This window comes from Zea mays, chromosome 5, assembly GCF_902167145.1.
Source record: "Zea mays cultivar B73 chromosome 5, Zm-B73-REFERENCE-NAM-5.0, whole genome shotgun sequence".
Taxonomy (NCBI): Eukaryota; Viridiplantae; Streptophyta; class Magnoliopsida; order Poales; family Poaceae; genus Zea; species Zea mays.
In genome coordinates, this window is record NC_050100.1 from 172,502,090 (window position 1) to 172,509,994 (window position 7,905).

Below are 7,905 nucleotides of genomic sequence, written 5' to 3' on the forward strand. Positions count from 1 at the left end.
CACCGCAAGCAAGAGCGCCGGGAGGTCTGCTCGGTGAAGGTGGCGGCGCCAGTCTACCTAGACTGGTCCGACAAGCCCATCACTTTCGACCGGGCCGACCACCCCGACCATGTGCCGAGCCCGGGGAAATGCCCGCTCGTCGTCGACCCCGTTGTCGGCGATGTCAGGCTCACCAAGGTCCTGATGGACGGGGGCAGCTGCCTCAACATCATCTACACCGAGACCCTCAAGCTTCTACGCGTCGATCCGTCCTCCGTCCGAGCAGGCGCTGCGCCCTTCCACGGGATCATCCCTGGGAAGCGCGTCCAGCCCCTCGGGCGACTCGACCTCCCAGTCTGCTTCGGAACACCCTCCAACTTCCGAAGGGAGACCCTGACGTTCGAAGTGGTCGGGTTCCGAGGAACCTACCACGCCGTGCTAGGGAGGCCATGCTACGCGAAGTTCATGGCCGTCCCCAACTACACCTACCTGAAGCTCAAGATGTCGGGCCCCAACGGGGTCATCACCGTCGGCCCCACGTACAAACACGCGTTCGAATGCGACGTGGAGTGCGTGGAGTACGCCGAGGCCCTCGCCGAGTCCGAGGCCCTCATCGCCGACCTGGAGAACCTCTCCAAGGAGGTCCCAGACGTGAAGCGTCATGCCGGCAACTTCGAGCCAGCGGAGACGGTCAAGGCCGTCCCCCTCGACCCCAGTGGCGACACCACCAAGCAGATCCGGATCGGTTCCGGGCTCGACCCCAAATAGGAAGCAGTGCTCGTCGACTTTCTCCGCGCAAACGCCGACGTCTTCGCGTGGAGTCCCTCGGACATGCCCGGCATACCGAGGGATGTCGCCGAGCACTCGCTGGATATTCGGGCCGGAGCCCGACCCGTCAGGCAGCCTCTGCGCCGATTCGACGAGGAGAAGCGCAGAGCGATTGGCGAAGAGATCCACAAGCTAATGGCGGCAGGGTTCATCAAAGAGGCGCGACGTACCAGCGGTGTATGAACCATGTGTTCGGCCAACACATCGGTCGCACAGTCGAGGCCTACGTCGATGACATCGTAGTCAAGACACGGAAGGCTTCCGACCTCCTCTCCGACCTTGAAGTGACATTCCGGTGTCTCAAGGCGAAAGGAGTCAAGCTTAATCCTGAGAAGTGTGTCTTCGGGGTACCCCGAGGCATGCTCCTAGGGTTCATCGTCTCTGAGCGAGGCATCGAAGCCAACCCGGAGAAGATTGCGGCCATCACCGGCATGGGACCCATCAAGGACTTAAAAGGGGTACAGAGGGTCATGGGATGCCTCGCGGCCCTGAGCCGCTTCATCTCACGCCTCGGCGAAAGAGGTCTGCCTCTGTACCGCCTCTTAAGGAAGGCCGAATGTTTCGCTTGGACCCCTGAGGCCGAGGAAGCCCTCGGCAACCTGAAGGCGCTCCTTACAAAGGCGCCAGTCTTGGTGCCGCCGGCGGACGGAGAAACCCTCTTGGTCTACGTCGCCGCGACCACTCAGGTGGTTAGCGCCGCGATTGTGGTCGAAAGGCAGGAGGAAGGGCATACATTGCCCGTTCAGAGGCCGGTCTACTTCATCAGCGAAGTGCTGTCCGAGACTAAGATCCGCTACCCACAAGTTCAAAAGCTGCTGTATGCTGTGATCCTGACAAGGCGGAAGCTACGACACTACTTCGAGTCCCATCCGGTGACTGTGGTGTCATCCTTCCCCCTGGGGGAGATCATCCAGTGCCGAGAGGCCTCGGGCAGGATCGCAAAGTGGGCGGTGGAGATCATGGGCGAAACGGTCTCGTTCGCCCCTCGGAAGGCCATCAAGTCCCAAGTGTTGGCGGATTTCGTGGCCGAATGGGTCGACACCCAACTGCCAACGACTCCGATCCAACCGGAGCTCTGGACCATGTTTTTCGACGGGTCGCTGATGAAGACGGGGGCCGGCGCGGGCCTGCTCTTCATCTCGCCCCTCGGAAAGCACTTGCGCTACGTGCTGCGCCTCCACTTCCCGGCGTCCAACAATGTGGCCGAGTACGAAGCGCTGGTCAACGGATTGCGGATCGCCATCGAGCTAGGGGTCAGACGCCTCGACGCCCGCGGTGATTCGCAGCTCGTCATCGACCAAGTCATGAAGAACTCCCACTGCCGCGACCCGAAGATGGAGGCCTACTGCGACGAGGTTCGGCGCCTGGAAGACAAGTTCTTCAGGCTCAAGCTCAACCACATCGCTCGGCGCTACAACGAAACCGCAGACGAGCTGGCTAAGATAGCCTCGGGGCAAACGACAGTCCCCCCGGACGTCTTCTCCCGGGATCTGCATCAACCCTCCGTCAAGCTCGACGACGCGCTCGAGCCCGAGGTACCCTCGGCTCAGCCCGAAGTACCCTCGGCTCAGCCCGAGGTACCCTCGGCTCAGCCCGAGGTACCCTCGGTTCAGCCCGAGGCACCCTCGGCCCAGCCCGAGGTACCCTCGGCCCCCGAGGGCGGGGCATTGAACGTCGAGGAAGGGCAGAGCGGGGCCACGCCAGACCAAGATTGGCAGGCCCCGTACCTGCAATATCTCCGTCGAGGAGAGCTACCCCTCGACCAAGTCGAGGCTCGGCGGGTAGCGCGACGCGCCAAGTCATTCATCTTGCTGGGCGACGAAGAGGAGCTCTACCATCGCAGCCCCTCGGGCATCCTCCAGCGATGCATCTCCATCGCCGAAGGTCGGGAACTGCTGCAAGAAGTACACTTGGGGGCTTGCGGCCACCACGCAGCACCCCGAGCCCTTGTTGGAAATGCTTTCCGGCAAGGCTTCTACTGGCCAACGGCGGTGGCTGACGCCACTAGAATTGTCCGCACCTGCGAAGGGTGCCAATTCTATGCGAAGCGGACACACCTGCCCGCTCAGGCTCTGCAGACAATACCCATCACCTGGCCCTTCGCTGTATGGGGTCTGGACCTCGTCGGTCCCTTGCAGAAGGCGCCCGGGGGCTACACGCACCTGCTGGTCGCCATCGACAAATTCTCCAAGTGGATCGAGGTCCGACCTCTGAACAGCATCAGGTCCGAGCAGGCAGTGGCATTCTTCACCAACATCATCCATCGCTTCGGGGTCCCGAACTCCATCATCACCGACAACGGCACCCAGTTCACCGGCAAAAGATTCTTGGATTTTTGCGAAGATCACCATATCCGGGTGGACTGGGCCGCCGTGGCTCATCCCATGTCGAATGGGCAGGTAGAGCGCGCCAACGGCATGATTCTACAAGGGCTCAAGCCTCGGATCTACAACGACCTCAACAAGTTCGGCAGGCGATGGATGAAGGAACTCCCCTCGGTGGTCTGGAGCCTAAGGACGACGCCGAGTCGTGCCACGGGCTTCACGCCGTTTTTCTTGGTCTACGGGGCTGAAGCTATCTTGCCCACTGACCTGGAATACGGCTCCCCGAGGGCGAGGGCCTACACCGAACAAAGCAACCAAGCCAGCCGAGAGGAATCGCTGGACCAGCTGGAGGAAGCTCGGGACAGGGCCTTGCTACACTCGGCGCGGTACCAACAGTCCCTGCGACGCTACCACGCCCGAGGGGTCCGGTCCCGAGAACTCCAGGTGGGCGACCTGGTGCTTCGGCTGCGACAAGACGCCCGAGGGAGGCACAAGCTCACGCCCCCCTGGGAAGGGCCATTCGTCATCGCCAAAGTTCTGAAGCCCGGAACATACAAGCTGGCCAGCAATCAAGGCGAGATCTACGGCAACGCTTGGAACATCAAACAGCTACGTCGCTTCTACCCTTAAGATGTTTTCAAGTTGTTCATATACCTCGCACCTACGCAAAGTTTAGTTGTCAAGGAAGGGTCGGCCTAGCCTCGGCAAAGCCCGACCCTCCCTCGGGGGCTGGGTCCCGCATGTCACGCAAGCCGGCTCAGGGCAGAAGAAGCCAAACCGCCGCGCATGGTGCGCACGACCGTCCAGCGGTTACAGGCGACCCCCATTTTCGCCCAGACCAACGAGCAGAAGGGGCGGGCAGCCATGCAGGCGGCATGCAACCGCGCCAGATGGACGCGATTCTCCGACTTCTGACACGCCAGCTTGGAACCCAGGCCCACGCGTCGAGCAACCGGCGCGCCAGTTGCTGCGTGCAAGCAACCGCACCGCCACTTGTGCCACCATCGCGCCTCTTCGGTTGCGAAGCCTATGCCACGACTCGAGGCGACCCGACAGCGCCAGACTGGCGCATCGGTCAAAGCGACCGAAAGTGGGCCGGCAGTAATAGCGGTGGCAGGCGGGCGGGCGCAGCGGTCACGTCGTCAACCAGGCTCACGTCCCATCCTGAGACAGCAAGAGAGCCTCCTCTCACGGCGTGAAGACGGTGCACCCGTGACCCGTTCCTCGAATGGATCGCACGCGCGCAACGGCCGCCCCGCCAACCACTCGCCCCGTCGCATTAACTCCGCGGCGGGACACGCGGCGCCTCTGGTAGGAGGAGCGCGCGACGCTTCACCTTCGCCGCAATAACCGCGTCAGAAAAGGTACGCCACGTCGTCCGATTTCGTATCCTTTTCCGTTTTCCTCTTTCTCTATCTCTTGCAACAGGGACCGGGAAAGGGGGATACCCCGAAAGGGATCCTTCTCCGTGAAGGAACCGGGCTCCGAGCCCCCCATTACTGATCAGGGGTTCGAAGGCTGGCCCCCCGAGGGTTCAACAGTCGCCTCAGATCGCGTGGGCCCGACACCCACTACTGGTCAGGGGTTCGAAGGCCAGCCCCCCGAAGGGCTCCATGGCCGCCTCAGGCTACTCGGGCTCCGCGCCCATTACTGATCAGGGGTTCGAAGGCTGGCCCCCGAAGGGTTCACAGTCGCCTCAGACACCGAGCGAGGGATGACCAGGGGTACGTTCGATACATAACCGAGGCTCGGGCTGCGCTCCCGAGGTACCCTAGGACATTTCCGAGACCAGCGGGAACGATCTTGTAACGGAATCCCATCGGAGGGAGGCATCGAGCCCTCGGACCCCGTCGCCAGGGGACCGGGTCCGGCAAATCACCCGCAGGTACTTTTGGGCGTGCCTCTGGGCCCCTAGCCGACCCCCAACGAACGGGGCACGGACGTCCACTCGGATTACCCGCTTGCAGCTCACCGGAGACACCATGTTCGGTGCCCATCGAGGGTAACATGGCGCACTCCCCCCCTCCTCCTTGCGGAAAGGCGACGTAGGGGCGTATGTAAAAAGTCGAGTCTGTCCCTGATCGTCCTCTCGCCCTGTGCAGAGGCTCGGGGGCTGCTCTCGCAAAAACCGGCTCCAGCCAAATCGTTGGCAGCGTCAACATACCAGCCCGAGAGCTTGGGCCCCGACCGTGCACCCGGGCTACGGCCAGTTCGCATGAGGGAACGACCAGACCAGCCGAAGCGCTAAGCGAAGTATTAAGACCTCGAAGGAGTGTAACCACTCCTCCGAGGCCTCGGGGGCTACACCCGGCGGGTGCGCTCGCGCGCACCCACCGGAACGAAATGCAACCGAGAAAGGCTGGTCCCCTTGCAAAAAAGTGCGACAAAAGCCTCCAAGCGAGTGCTAACACTCCCTTCGAGGCTCGGGGGCTACTGTCGGGGACCATAATTAGGGGTACCCTCAAGGCGCCTAATTCTCAGCTGGTAACCCCCATCAGCATAAAGCTGCAAAGGCCTGATGGGCACGATTAAGTCAGGGATCAGTCCACACGAGTGACTCAATCACGCTTCACCCGAGCCTAGCCTCGGCCAAAGGCAGCCGACCTCGAGAGACTTCCGTCTCGCCCGAGGCCCCCTTTTTATGGCGGACACATCACCGGCTCGCCCAAGGCCTTGGCTTCGCTCAGAAGCAACCTTGACTAAATCACCACACCGACTGACAGGCAATCAGGCCTTGCCAAAGGCGCCACGGCGAACTCCGCTCCGCCCGACCCCAAGGCTCGGACTCGGGCTAAGACCCGGAAGACGGCGAACTCCGCTCCGCCCGACCCCAGGGCTCGGACTCGGGCTAAGACCCGGAAGACGGCGAACTCCGCTCCGCCCGACCCCAGGGCTCGGACTCGGGCTAAGACCCGGAAGACGGCGAACTCCGCTCCCCCCGACCCCAGGGCTCGGACTCGGGCTAAGACCCGGAAGACGGCGAACTCGGCTCCGCCCGACCCCAGGGCTCGGACTCGGGCTAAGACCCGGAAGACGGCGAACTCCGCTCCGCCCGACCCCAGGGCTCGGACTCGGGCTAAGACCCGGAAGACGACGAAACTCCGCCTCGCCCGACCCCAGGGCTCGGACTCCGCCCTGGCCTCGGCCGAACGACTTCCGCCTCGCCCGACCCCTTGGCTCGGGCTCGGCCACGGCAACAGAAGGCAGACTCAACCTCGGCTTCGGAGGAAACCCCACGTCGCCCTGCCTAGGGCACAGACCGCCACGTCAACAGGAGGCGCCATCATCATCCTACCCCGAATCGACTCGGGTCACGGAGAACAAGACCGGCGTCTCATCCGGCCAGCTCCGCCAGAGGGGCAATGATGGTGCTCCACAAGCTCCATGACGACGGCGGCCCCCAGCTCTCTTACGGAAGCCGGACGACGTCAGCAGGGACTCGACCGCTCCAACAGCTGTCCCTCCATCAGGCTCCGCCGCACCTCCGACAGCCACGACATCACGCCAGCAGGGTGCCCAAATCTCTCCGGCTGCCACATTGGCATGTACCTAGGGCGCTAGCTCTCCCTCCGCTAGACACGTAGCACTCTGCTACATCCCCATTGTACACCTGGATCCTCTCCTTACGACTATAAAAGGAAGGACCAGGGCCTTCTCAGAGGAGGTTGGCCGCGCGGGACCGAGGACGGGACAGGCGCTCTCTTGGGGCCGCTCGCTTCCCTCACCCGCGTGGACGCTTGTAACCCCCCTACTGCAAGCGCACCTGACCTGGGCGCGGGACGAACACGAAGGCCGCGGGACTTCCACCTCTCTCACGCTCGGCTCCGGCCACCTCGCCTCTCCCCCCTTCGCGCTCGCCCACGCGCTCGACCCATCTGGGCTGGGGCACGCAGCACACTCACTCGTCGGCTTAGGGACCCCCCTGTCTCGAAACGTCGACAACTGGCGTCCACGCCGAGGTGAGTGGTACGGGTGCTGAGTCCCGACGGGAGCAGGGGAACCATCATCCAGGTGACGACGTTCCGCGCGCTCAGCCCGTAGCAGGGCGATCTCAGCACGAGCCCTACTCAGCTCGTCTAATGCATGGTCCAGCTCCGTGTTTAGCACAGCGGCTAGGTTGACTGTGCTGCTCAACCTAGGATTGCCCTCACCGACAGGTGAGACAATCACGCCTCCTGTGCTGCCAGATGGACGGCGGGGGTAATACTTCAGGTTGAGACCGTCAGCTACCCCACCGAGAACCGAGCAGTAGTGCGAAAGCGCACGTCGTGCAGCATCTTGCATGGCCGCCTCAGCTGAGTCCCGCTCAGAGATAGAATAGTGCTCTGAGCAGACCTCAGCACCCTGGAGACTGTTCTCCGGACGGCGCACCAAGCAGGTCGCCTCCCAGCGGTCCAGGTAGACCCCGCGACTATGCTGGTAGACCACACAACGATACTCGATGGACCAAGTACGTCGGTTAAGTGCCCGACGTAGCAGGGTGTCGAGCGCATCATGGAAGTGACACCCGCGAGCAGCGTCGCGAGTGATGGGCCAAGCAACTTATCCTTCCGGCTCATGGTCGGCAGAGAAGTCAGTGTCGTGGCTCGAGCTGTCGTCGCCACCTCCTTCGTCTGGGTCTCCTCCAGCAGCTACTCCAGAAGCTGGGGCGCCCAGTGGTGGTGCAGGGGGCGCCTCTAGGGGAAGCACAGGGGAGCAGCTCCTCACGGACTCTATCTCCTGTTGGAGCGAGAAAGAAGAGCCATGCTGCTCCTGCTCCTGTCGTCGACGTTCC